Consider the following 14,150-nt stretch of genomic DNA (forward strand, 5'->3'; position numbering starts at 1 on the left):
CTGGGAGTATAACCTACATGCATTTGATAAACTAAAAAGTAATTGGCTATTAATTTCTAGTAGTATTAGTGATTAATAAACCCTAAAGATTATACATTTATTGTAAAATACTACAGATGAGAAAGAACCTCCATATTCTACATGTATCCTACAACCTTTTTCCTTATTTCTGTTTGTTTTGATTAGTTTGCCACTAATGCTGGCAAATAATGCAGAGATCTACCTCATTAATATTTCTTTGCACTGATTGCATGCTAAAATGCTGCACATGTTGTAGAAAACCTACACAAAATTTATGCTGGTATCTGAAATTTTTGTGAGAATATTGATTTGTTTTTAGGTTCTTGGAAGAGTTGAGCCATGAGATTTTCTGATGAAGAAATCACAAGAAATTAATCTTGTTTTCTTGGATTTTGCCTACTATTTTGATGTTTTTATGTAATGACTAAAAGTATTGATAAAATTTGCAATATGTTTTTGAATTAATGCAGTTTCCATAGTTGTGGGTGTTGGTATAGCTGCATGCTTTTACTCATCAATGTAGAGAATTTTCTCCAAACTCCTTCCTATGGGCTGTTGAGAGCTGTTAAGCATAATGTAGGAAATATTGATTTTTTGTTCATTTTTGGCTTAGTGAAAAATGGAACAGGATATAGTCTCAATTACATACTTTTATGGTAATGGCTGTGTGAGATAAATTATATTACTTGCCTCTCTTGAATGAAACCAGATAGTTACTTATATAGTCAGGTGATTCAGTTTTTCTTTTAAATATGTGGCCAACTGACTTGTTGAAATGTCTACATTGTTCTACTTTTCAATTTTTGTGTTCCATAAATGATCAGGCACAGCTTCACAAAAATCCTAATAGTCATTCTCCATATAATCTTCATAATAGTAATTATCTATATTCATAAAACAGTCCTCTCTACATTTTACAGGTAAAATAATTTGAAAATGTGTCTGAGTGTTCCTCAAGCCTTCTACAAAGAGAAAAAATTCTGAGAATAAGGATCCACCAATGTCCTTGGGAGACCTCATGGACTTCCTTGATAGGATTCATCATACTGATCTTTAATGGCTGGAGTCTAGAGGGTGTTTTTGAGCTGGCTTTCTAGATTCCCTGTATATTAAATGGCAATAACTGGGCATGGCAGTTCAGCAGTTAACTTACATGGAAGTAATATTCAAAACAGACGAAGAACTGTGCCTAGAACAGCTACTTTCCTCTGCTGACTGAAGCCAATAAGACTTTAAATTTAGACTTTGTATTTAGATCAAACATATGCCTCTATTTTTAATAAAATACATTTCAACCCTGTCCTCTCTTGATGAGCTGTAAAGTCATAATTAATGCAACTTGTAGATAGAAATTATAATAATTTTTTAAAATTATTATTGTTATTGTTATTGTTATTGTTATTGTTATTGTTATTGTTATTGTTATTGTTATTATATTTGTTTGCTAAGTGTCCTAGTTTTTCTTTGTGGCTGAGAGATATTTATCTATATTGTTTATAGAGTATGTCAAAGACTTTTCATCCTATACTTTGCATATATTCATTCTGGACAGATACTACATTGTCAGGATCTGTTTAGTCTCTTTCTGTTCTCTTCATATATCGAAGCACATAATGAAGCAAAAAGAGGAAGTAAGCTCAGAGAACATGCCCTCTGAATGGATAGCCACGAGTCAGATGCATACTTCATGCAGATTCTGCTGTTTATTTTATGATAACCTTATGCCAGGAAAACAATTTCTCATGTACATACAATTCAATTAGAGTAATTCTATGTCTGAATGATTCTTTCAACCTAGTAGATATGGGAGTAGTTTATACTTCAATAACTTTTGTGAACAAGGAATTGCAATTGGTTAAGTACAATTCAAGTACACTTAAAGGTTAAGGAGAATTTTATACTGCTGTGCTCACACACAGAATAAATAGAAATTTAAAAACTCACTGTGCTCAGTGAAATCTTTCCAGATCACTTTTCTTGTTTCTTATTTAGGAACCCATGGAAAAATGCATCTCTTCTAGTTATACCTCACGGGGATGGAAAGGAGAGAAAGGATGTGATTCTGGTTAATTCTAGTGTCACGAAAAGAGAAGATAAAAAAAAAAAGAGTTTCTCATTGCAAATCATTGTATTGAATATCACACAGCCTCTTGTTTGAGATACCAAAGAAGCAGCCACCTGCAATGTGCTTTGATAGCCTGAGTAGGAAGGGAAATATTAGTCTGTTACTATGAGCTGAATAGTCAGCTAGACAGTAGCTTTAACATCCTCAAGGGTCCTGTAATATCTATTCACTGTCCTGGTTGTATATTCCAGCATGTCCTGGTCTTGGAGCAACCATGCTAATCCTATAAGCTTCCAACCCAAGACAAGGTGTGTGGCAAGGTTTTGGTAGTGGGGGCACTACAGAAGCGGCTTCTGTGAGAAGCTATTAGAGGATTCCCCCATGTCCAACAGAATCAATGCCAGCTAATTCCAAGATGGATCTACTGCTGACCAAGATCAAGCACGTTGGTGACTGTGGTATCAGCATATTTAAGAAGGGGGAAAAAATGTGGCAATGAAAGACAGAGAGACAGGAGTGAGAATTTGTGAGAGCAACAGCCTTCAGACATCAAAGTCAGTGAGGGAGGCAGTGCTCTAGGTGCTGAGGCAGACATTCTCCTGCAGCCCATGGTGCAGAACATGGAGAAGTGGCTGTGCCCCTGCAGCCCTTGGCAGTGCCCCTGGAGCAGAGACCCACCAGCAGCCCATGGAGCAGGCAGATGTGCTTGAAGGAGCTATGGAATCCATGTGGGCACCACCAGTTCCTGAAGGACTGCCCACCATGGAAGGGACAATGTTGGAGCCATTCATGGAGAACTGCATCCTGTGGGAGGGACTCACATGGAGCTCATGGAGGACTGTCTCATATGGGAGGGACCCCCACTGGGGCAGGGGCTGAGTGAGGAGTCCTCCCACTGGGAGGGACACAGCAGACACAGCTGGGTGTTTTAAGTTTGGAGATAATTTCCCATTATCCTACCCTGATTTGATTTGAACTAAATTAAACCAGTTTCCCTGAGCTGAGCCTGTTCTGCCCATGGTCGTAACTGTTGAGTGATCTCTTTCTGCCCTTATTGTGACCCCTGAGCTTTTTGTTATATTTTGTCTCCCCTGTCAATTGAGGGGACTGACAGAGCATCTTGAGCTACACTAGGCACACCTATTGAGTATTTGGACATTATCATAGAGTATACGCTTTTCTTAAATTTTATCTTAAAACTAGGCATGCTCTAATTTTAAGAAAAGGATTGGACCTGTGATGAAGGGACTATGTGGGTACAACTTTACTGGCTTTGAAGTCCCAGTTCTCATGATGTAGAGTAATATTTGCAATAACTTTGAGGATAAGTTGTTAATGAGGGGCAAGGACCTGTCTAACACCTGCAGTGTTTCTGCAGACCCTGTTACAAAATCCAAATGTCTAAGTATCTTAGCAAAGCTGTCCCTCTGCATTTGTACTAAAAAGAAACCCAAAAATGTGGTGATAATTTTATCTTCTCCCTTTTCAAAAGGCATAAAAGGAAGCTCTTTCTCAACTATGACATAAGTAGTGATACTAGGAAAATTCAGAAGCGTACCTGGGTAACAATTTCCTGCTGCCAGAAAGCATAAAACCTTGCTGAAGTCCAGAAACTCATTGAAAAGAAGGACTGTCTTTGGTCTTATGGGTTTGGTTTAATATAGCTGAAGCTGACATTGTACATCTACAAGGATATACAAGAGTATATCCACAAAAGTACTACCATCTCTCTTCTCTGCAGTCAGCTGCTCCAAAAAAACATTCATTTTTTCTTTACGATATGGATCTAAATGCTGCTGCTCTGTATGCATAAAAACAACTCCATGAGGAGTTTCGAAAGCTATCCTGCCACTTTCGTTGGCCCTGTGCACAAATATATTCAGGCTGCTAAAATGCCTTCCACTCCTCTCTCTGGAGAAACTGAATTGCTGCTTCCATTATTAGCTCTGAGAAAAACATCAAAACTAGATCTAGTCCTGAATGCAGCATCATGTTCGCTCACAGGATTGAGGAGCCATGCTCATATTACACTCGCCTGAGCCCTTCATGTTGGCTGTCTATAAACTAGAGGATTTATTTTAAGCAGTCCCTGCTGGTTTTCAAAGCTCTTAGTGCCAAGGGACCTGGTTTTTGCAAGACTTCCTCCTTGAGCCTCCTGCATTTCCACGAGCTGACACCGCATACCTCTGAGCTGTGCCACTTAGACACACTTGCAACGCCAGTATGAGCTTTACCTCCTGCTGTGATAGCTCAGAGTAAGCATTTCACTTCTCTAGACTCTCTGTCATATCCCATGTGATCAATAGTTTTCTCCATTTGCAGTTGTTCAGTTAATAATGCACCTCAGTATGAAATTAGATCCTCTAGAAGGAATCTCGGGGCTGGGTATCTTGAGCCCTGAGACACATTAAAAGGATACTTAATTTTGGAAGTTTAACCAATGATCATATTTTATAGTTTGCAACAGCACAGTTCCTTTCCTACTGTATGACAATAAGTAGTAAGTATATGTGTGTGTGTATGTCTATATAATCTCTCTCTCTCTATCTCTCTCTCTCTCTCTCACTATATATATATATATATATATATATATATATATAAATGCACATGCACCAAAAATACCAAAGAGCATATTTCAAGGGAGAAAAAATAGTAGTATCCAACTTCCTATCACTGGTAATGAGAGAAAACACCCAACCCTGAATGCTCCTCAAAAGCTACTGTATAGAGAAGAGTAATATTTGGATAATAATCTAGTAGCGTTTGCTTTTACACTTCATAATATGTGATTTAATCAGAAAAGGCATACCTGAAGGAGACTGTCCAGAAAACTCTGAAGCCCTTAGAGACGGTACCAGCATGCTTCTCACATGTTTACAACAAATGCTCATTTTAAAACTTGAGAAAGAGTTGCAACCAAGCCATAGACTTGCTGAGTAGACTGGCATGAATTTGGAATTATTCTGCAGCTAAAATCAAGAAATACACAGTACTTTCCACATCAGTGGCACAACTGCAGAAGAGTTAAATCCCTTCTGGTTTATCTTTCCATAGTAGTTTGATGTAGTCAGGTCACAGCTCTGGGCTGTGAAAGCCCTAAGAAAGTGTCGCTATGGCTCCAGTTTATTTGCATATTGATAGCTCCAAGCTTTGGGTTCTGGTCTTCCTTTTCATTTCAACAGATTGGTGGAATCAGCCTTGGGGACAGTTAGCCAAGAGGAGTGCAGACCTCACTGACAGATCCAGGCACAAGCATATTAACAAAGCTCTCACAGCACTGCTATCTTCTGCTGTCCCTGATTGTTACATACAAATGCTGACTCCATGCCTGTTTTGAAGGCCAAATTTGCCATTGAATTTAGTGGGAACTAAAAGGTTCCTATGCCTTTTAGCCCATTGCCTGTTTGGCCTGCATTGAAACTGCCTGCATTCAAACAGCCTGGCAGTGCTCCATCATAGGATCCCTGAAGCTTAAGATCACTTCATTTTTCCTCTCTTTGTGAATCAGAAGTGACTATTTTTGAATGTGTTTTTAGTAGGAAACTTTCCATAATATATTTTGAATTTTTATACATCTATAACTTTTTCTGCTATATTTCCTTATACCATGATACTCTTGAGGAATATTCCCAGTCCAAATTTCCCTTGGCTATTCTTTGTATTTTTTTTACTTTTTTCACATTTACTTAGCTTTTTTCCTTCTCATCCCCTGCCTACCCCTATCTTGGTACAAGATGTCTGAAAAAAAGAGGTTTGTTTTTTTAGTTTTTTAGAAGGAAAAAACCCACTCCTGGCTACTTTTTCAGTATTTGACTAAATTCAACAACAAAAAAGTCTGCTCAGCACACATAAAAAGAGTACTGAGATAAGTTTTGGAGAACTCACTTTAGATGGCCTCAAAGCAAAGAATAAGTAAAGATGTGCCAGGATTGGATTACCCGCTCCTACATCTACTCACAGACTACAAAGACAAAAAGGCCTCCTTGTGCTTGCGGGTCACCATATTAACCCACAAGGTTCAGTCAGCAAACACGTGTCCTTTTCAAAAGCTGCCCTTTTCTCAAAGCTGTGTTTTTTTTCTATCTGTGGTTTTGAGCAAAGTAAGCAGAGCTCTCTGCCAGTATTTCAGGCTACCCATCACACTAAGACATCTTGTCAGAATTCAGCCATCTCTGTGGAGCTGGCAAGTACTTCACTGAATTTCACAGAAGGAAGTACATTTTTTTTTAAGCCAAACCATAGATCACATCCCTGCTAGTGAGTTGGGACAAGAAATTCCTAGGTACTCTGTTTCTTTTTGCAAAGGGAAAAGGATTTTAAATGGAACCCCCTGCCAGGTTTCCTACTTACAGCTCTGTGCATAAGTCAGGAGTAGTATAATATCTGCTGCTAATCCAGAAGCAATATGCTGCAGTCATTAAGGTAGTAACTTACTACTGTGCTGATGAATGCACAAAAAAGAACAGAAAGGAAATTTGGCAGAGCAGATGGTGGATAATGATAGTGACAGTGAACAAAAGTACTGTTAAGTATTGTGTCTGTTGGGGAGCCCATTCCCCAATGTAAATATAAAGTAAACATGACATAGGTATTAGGTAATTTTACAATCTACTGTTTTTGGCAGCTAGTTTGGCTCTGGTCATTGTGTCTATTTTGGGGATCAGCTGTATGGTCCCAGATTGCCATTTTTCCTCTGCCCTTCTTTCTCTTAAATTTCCTACAGTATATTATCACTTCATTTTAGTTTCACTTATTTCCTCTGACAGTAGAGCAAGCCAGGCAGAGTCACTTCCTCCCTAAAACTCAATCTGTGTGAATACTGCAAAAGCCTTCCAAATGAAATCCTCTATTAAAACACATACATATTCAGCTGTTCACCTTCTCAAACATCTTTTTCCTCTGGGTGCTGCATACACTAAGGATGCTTGCTCTCCTCCAAGGTGGAAGATCTTTCTCTCTTAAGAGGTACCCCACCTGGCATACATGGCATTTTAAAGTGCAATTTGGGATTCAAAGAGAGCTGAATTCAGGCCTTTTTTATTCATTTCCAGGAATTTACTTTTTTTCCTCTGTGACTGCAGCCTGTTTTGCTACACATGCTTTTCTGACAGATACCAGTGGAGGGTTTGAACTAGATTAGGTCACATGGATAAATGAAAATAATTTGGTATAAAAAGTTATCTGCTCTCCTTGGTTTTCACACATTTTACTCTTCTGGTCTCCTTTTCAGTGCAAATTCTAAAGCCTTTTAAAGATAAAAGGAAAAATCCCAGGGACAAGGCTTACTGAAGGTTTATACACTCACCATTCAGGTAATATCTGCTTGCAACAAACTTTTTTCCACCTATTTTACACATTCCTGATTACAGGCTTTTAGGGATCAAATTAACTAGGTCGATTAATGAATCCCAGATCTAAGTTATAATGCATTCATATATGCGGGTAGTATCTGGGATTAATGAACTGATTCTGTAATAAAAAATCAGCAATTAAGATTTTATTTGGAAGCTGAGGGCTGAGGCAAGATTTTGGAAAAGCCAAGTAGTTCTGCTGCTAGCTTCATGATTTAAATTAAAGGTGTCTGCACATAAAACTTAATGATTCTCTCACAAAAGGTAAAAGGATGTGTCAGCTTTTCTCTGAATTTGCATAGATAAGTATATTTATACATATCTCTGTGTGCTCTTCAACAGAAAATCCAAACCATTTAAGTTATATTAGCTGATTCTTGTGCTTTTTTTTTAAGAATTGGGGTAATTAAAAAGAAATTTAAAGAGAACAGAGTGGTGTCCTTGTTGCTTCTCAGCCCGTGGGCAAGCTGCATACATCAATGCCTGGATTATTTTCAGGTGATTTAGTTTACTCCTAGACTCAGATTGCAAAACTAAAAGAGGTGTAGCAGTGGAGGCCTTTATGCAGCAGAAATGATCCACAGCCTCGTGGGGCACATTAGGCCACCTCAGTTCCCAGGTCTGGTTTGGACACCTCGCTGAGCGATTTGACAGCAACCCACGCGAGGCAGAGCAGCCACTTCCTCTGCCTTTCTCTGATGTATGGGCTGACGATGAGGGCTGATGGGTGGGCAACAACAGACTGGCAATAATTTCTTGTGAATCTTCTATGATCATTATAGCCACCCAGGTCTGGACAGAAAAATGCCAGCATTTTTGGCTTCCTGTAATATTTTTGGTGGCAAGGATGTAGACTTAGTTAGTTTGGTAAACCAAACTCCCTCTTCTTGGAAATGGTGGAAATGAGCATTTTGTCACTACATAGCAAGCTTCTTAATGCCTGCAAATTTTTCCTAGCATGATATTTGGTTTTAAATACTTTCTTTTGAAAGAGACATTATATAAACAACATTCTCCATCATATTTATGTATTAGAAATTATTTTTTTGAGAAAAACTCTGAGAAATTTTAAACGCTAGTTATTTCTTAGAGATATTGTTCCTTGAAATTAGATTTGTACTGTTGTATGGTGAAATGAAGAATGTTGTTTCAGGTTTGGACTTGATCCATATGCCAAGAATACATATTAGTTTTATTTAGGTTGCTTAGACCTTTATTTCAGTGTTTCGTGACTGAATGTTTAACTATGCATTTTTATATCATTTTCTCATTTTTCCCCCTGAAATTCCCTAAGCTGCTTAGACAGGGGATGTAGGAAATGAATAAATATCACAAAACTGATTGCCTATAAAACACCACTGGATTACTGATTCACACGTACGATAATGGTTCTTTCAAAATAACACATAAAAGCAGTAATCCTTTAGAATGCTCCATCCCCATTCCACAGCTGATGAAAGATGCATGCTCACCAGTTGCGACCCTACAGAATTCCTAGGAGTGCATCTGAATTTAGACCATGAATAGACATCCGGACTTTGGTTTTCATTTCCACATTCATACAGGTTTTGTGCAGCCCAGATCACTTTGCAAAAGTAGGTAAATATTGCTGGTTAAGTCATGGATAAATCATTAGTTTTACTCAGTGACTGGAGTTAGTTTTAATAAGCATAAAAATTCGAGGGCAACTGTAAGCAATGTTTTTCCAAAGTCAAAAAATCGCATCTGATAACACCAGATTTTAAAGCTGTATTTCCAGCTATATAAGAAAGAACTTCTGTAATAATTTCCAGACTATCAAATAATTCAATTTGCTCAGTCTCCTTGTTTCAATGATTCTTTTTCACTTGTCCTTGTAGTTAGAAGAGGGGCAACTTAAAAAAGATGGGACAGAAATGGAACTGGAGAAATTTAAAGACTATAGAGCAAAAAGGAAATGGACAACATAGGTGATAACAAAGAAAACAATTTCTTCTCAGCTCCTTCCTACTTCTGAGGAAGGCAGCCTTCACTTCCGAAGGGCCAGACAGTTATCTCTGCCACTGCACTCAGTGAGAGTTTCAGCTGTTAATGACCAGGTGACATTGCAAACCCTGTGAGTTTCTCACCCTCAGCTTCGCTGACTCTCTCTCTTCATTTCTCACACTGGGATTTCTTCACCTACCCACACACTGCTCTCTCTTTGGCCAGAACATAATGGTTTCCTCAGACTGCCGAGCAAGGTGGCCAGGGCAGCTGCTGATGCCTGCCTCCTGCAATGTCTGTAACTGATGGACCTCACTGCCACACCACTCCTCAGTTATTACTTCCACAGCCAGTTTTATTTTGTGACTGGAATTTTCTCTTTCTCAATGGGCAGTGTGATTTTTCCCAATCTCATACTCTGTGTTCAGCCTTCTCCAGACAGAAGCTGGAAAATAATGACAAAAATTATCTAAAAAAAGAAATGCAGCTCCAAAACAGATGACAATTGGTCATTCACACGTAATATCACTGAATTAATTTTTATTTCTATTTAGAATGCTATTATTTCTTGTAAGTATCATAACAGAGAAAATTTTTAAAAATTAGAATTATTAAACATAGAGTAAATTATTAACATTTTTAATTTGTGAAAACAGTCTACAGTTTTATTGTTTTGGTTTGGTTTGTTTTTTTTAGTTTAAATTTTGGCTTGGGGTAGGGGGCTTGGTGTATATACAAAATTTTCCCTATTAAGAGTGCTTTTTAAGGAAATACCACTTTTCTTTTTAATGTAAATTGCTTTTGCTAAATTCTACCATCTCTTTGTATATGTATGACTGTAGAAAATGACAAAAGTAAAATTTCACGTACAGTATAGAAATGAGACTGAACAGGTAAGTGAGAATAGTAAATACTGAAATTTTGTAATGATCCATTTAAGCCATGACATACAGCACATATAATTCTAGACATGGTATCTATTGACATGAATTTCAAGGAAGATAAAGTTAAGATTTTACATTTTATAATAGTTTCTAACCTATTTCCTTTTAAAATTGCAGGCTGAAAATCTGACAAAAAGTCATATGCAGAAGCCTGGCTATAACGTAGCATTATATCAGCAAGTTATACTAATGCGATATAAGATTTGACCTAAATATCAGTCATAATCTTGCTTTCTGACAGATTCAATAAATCAAGAAAGTCCTTGACCCACCTAAAAAAATTTGAGTTGCAGAGGAGGTGCACAGACACTGCAGGACAGTGACGAGGTGCTATTAATTAGCTCTGGAAAAATAAAACTAGAAGGATGTGTGGTGTAAGTTGAGGGAAAGTGTCAAATGGTTTGGGAAAGAGGCAGGCTGGACTAAGAAGCTGGTGAGGAAAAGAAGACTTTGATATGTGATATAGGTCTTCTTTCTTTCTTTCTTTCTTTCTTTTTTTCTTTCTTTCTTTCTTTCTTTGCTTTTTCTCTCCTCCTCTCTCTACTTCTCTCTTTCTCTCTGCCTTCCTGTCTTCCTTCCTTACACCTCTCCCTCCCTTCTTCCTATTTTCATAAGAAATAATGACATTGTTTACATTGTTTAGTTTTCTGGAAATTCTGGGCAAATCCCACGTCCTTCTTCTTGCAAGTTTACATTTATAGGTTTTCAACCTGTGGAATTTCCACACGCATCCAATGATCTTCAAACAATTATGGAAACATTAGGTTTGAGGATTCAGAATACATGCATTAATAAAAGCCATATAGGAAGTTCCCCAGTATTATGCTCAGGAAAAAGAAAAATGAAAAAAAGTCACAGTGGTTTCACTGCAGTGTCCATAGTTCTCATGATAATGATTTTTGCTGTAAAAAGCCTCCAGATTGGTAGGTGTGTAAACAAGAAAGATGTCATTATTAAGTTTGGACTAGGAATGGGTATTCTCTATTCAGTCAGAGTGAAAAGAGAGGTTTTCTAACCAGGCTGGGCCTGGGAAAGAGCTGGAAAGGAATGTAAATAATTCTCTATCTCTCTTGTTCACATTGTTTATAGATAAGTTTTGCCACCATGTGTTATTCACTGCACGCCAATGGTTTAAGATGTTTTTACTTTAAGACCAATGAAATTGGTCTGCATGATGCTCTCTATAAAAATAATGATGTATTTGAAATAAATCAGTTGGAGTTCACATCACCTAGCCTTCTGAATTGGAGTTCCTTCTGTTCCCATCCTGCCTCAACAGCGACACACTAGGTGGTCCTAGGGTTTCAGACCTGTGAATTATAATACTTAACGCATTTAAGAATACAGAATTAGCAAGAGTTAAGGAGTCCAGTCACTAAAATTGTTGGTCAAAGAATTTACTGCATTACTGCTGAAGTTCTAGCTTAAAACACAAGGTACCTTTGTTTTCTCTGTCACTAGAAAAGTTCTGGTAAGTTCTAGGTGAAATGCATTCTTAGCCATTGTGTCAACTTTCATCAAAACCAGTATCCTTAAGAATCTAGTGCTTATTGATGTTTAACCAACCTGTATTCACAGATGTAAAGCATTTTTCAAGTCTGTAATTCAGTCTTATTTCTCTTTCAGTCAGCATGTGTGCCCCCAGCATGATCTTTTAGTATTTCTGTTTTTGTTTAAGTTTTAATTCATAATTCTTGAACAAGTATAATTAGAAATTTGAAAGTACTGCAAGACCTCATACAGTGCCCAGGCTTTTTTAGAAATAAACCTAATACAACCATAGACTGTGGGAGTTTTCATTGTACTGGCAACTTATATAATTCTGCAATTAGCTAGTCCCTTCAGGTCCTTTCACATCTTTTTCAGCTCACATGCTGTCACCCTGGAGCAGAACTTTCTGTTATGAGCTGCTATCCTGTCACTTCTCAAGAATATGCAGATCTTCTATATGATATCCTGGTTATCCTCTACTGATAAAATTACCAAGTTGAGAGGTATAAGCAGAATTTTGTATTTTGTTTTCTTACTTCCTGAGTGAAAAGCAGACATTAGACTATTAATCACCATCTGTTTCAATACTGAATCTTGAATAAGTCTAACAGTAATTCACCTCCAGTTCCTCTACCAATATTTGCCTGACAATTTCATACTTCACATCACAGATTCTTCACTCCTTTCTTTGATTTTAAATTGAAAGTTTCATAATTGGCACCATTTCCTGAAGTCGTGATAGATGAATGCCAGTGCACTTCCTTTGTCTAGAAACTCCATCTAGGATGATCTACATTTGATTAAACCCTTGTTGTTTTACATCCTATTTAATTGTCCTTAAATATTTTTTCCTTCAAAATATGCCCTAAAGCAATCTACAGAGTTACAGGCTTACAGATGCCTTACAGATTACTTTCTCCTCTTTTAACCATAGGCACAGTAGTTGGTGTTTGATTTGAAAGGTGTGTTCTCATAAATCCTGCAAGGGAGACCCTCTAATCCCCCTGACTTGAGTGCATTAAGACTCGTGACTTCCACCACAGTTGAGATAACAAGGGTGGGTAAAAGAAACATTCTGGTTTTCCTCCCAAATCAACATAATTGTTCTTTTTGAAACCTGAGGCAAAATTAGTTTCATTTTTGGCCACACCTAATTTATCTTTAATCTCTGCTTTACCTTGACTGCAAAGCTGCCCAACTTCTTTCCTTGTGCATTTTAGTCTCAATTTATATGGTTTAAAAGGAAATAGCATATATTCAATATCTTCTTCCAGGCCAAACACAGAAATTATCTTGACAGCCTGAAGTTTCATCTTTCCTTTGTAAATTACTGGAGAGTTCTTTCAAATTTTTCTTTAGCTCAAAGTAAAATGTTCTGTAAATTTCAATACTTTTGACTTTGAAATTCCAAGTTTCTTGCATGGCCAGACTCCTTGGGATTCTAATTTAGTTTTAATGGGCTTTATTAAATATTTCCATTAGTTCATCAAAGATTGTCCTTTTGAGTTGTAAATGTTTAGTTGAATATCTGATTTTTAATCACTTTATTTTAAATGGAATCAGCTCTATTTGCTTGATTTAGGTTCCTTTTTGTTTTCAAAACCATAACACATACAAGTCTAATAAAAAGTATTTAATCTAGACTCTGGTTCTACTTTATTTTCTCATTTTAGAAGACTTATTTTACTATCCTTCCACAAAATGGTCCTGACTCAAACAAGCTATTGTATTACTACACTCTTTTATTTCTTTAGCTTCCACACTGTAAGTTAGAGCTCCAACTTACATTTTCCTTTCTGTTGTCTTAAAAACTGAGTCTCCTTCAATATTTATGTTCCATTTGGAAGTGCTGTTTGATATTTTTATCTCTGTAACACTTGTTTTCATCTCTAATGGGTGTAGTACAAAATCATCCCTTTCTGAGGAACACAAAATAATATAGGAGCATTTGTTAATCTCATAACATACCAATGAAATAACTAATTGCAATGGTGGAAGACAAAAGTGCATTGCATGTTGAGAAGGTTGAATGTAGAAACACCAAAATTCCATGGACAAGTCCACCCTTGCTCTAGATGGATTCTTTTACTGCACTTATCACCAAAATATCTCAACATCTTCAATGGTGTGGTAAGCAATATGACTAACATCTAACATTTGCATTTTGTTTTTTCTTGCTATCTTTCCTCTCAGTGCTAAAGCATTTTGGTTTTGATTTTTGGCTTTTCATGCCTCTCTATTTTCTACTTTTTGCACTGAATGGGGCATAAAGAATGTCATCTGCCACCTGCTCAAAGGAGAAAAGATTTCAGT

The sequence above is a fragment of the Lonchura striata genome, chromosome 1 (genome assembly GCF_046129695.1).
Source record: "Lonchura striata isolate bLonStr1 chromosome 1, bLonStr1.mat, whole genome shotgun sequence".
NCBI classification, from domain to species: domain Eukaryota; kingdom Metazoa; phylum Chordata; class Aves; order Passeriformes; family Estrildidae; genus Lonchura; species Lonchura striata.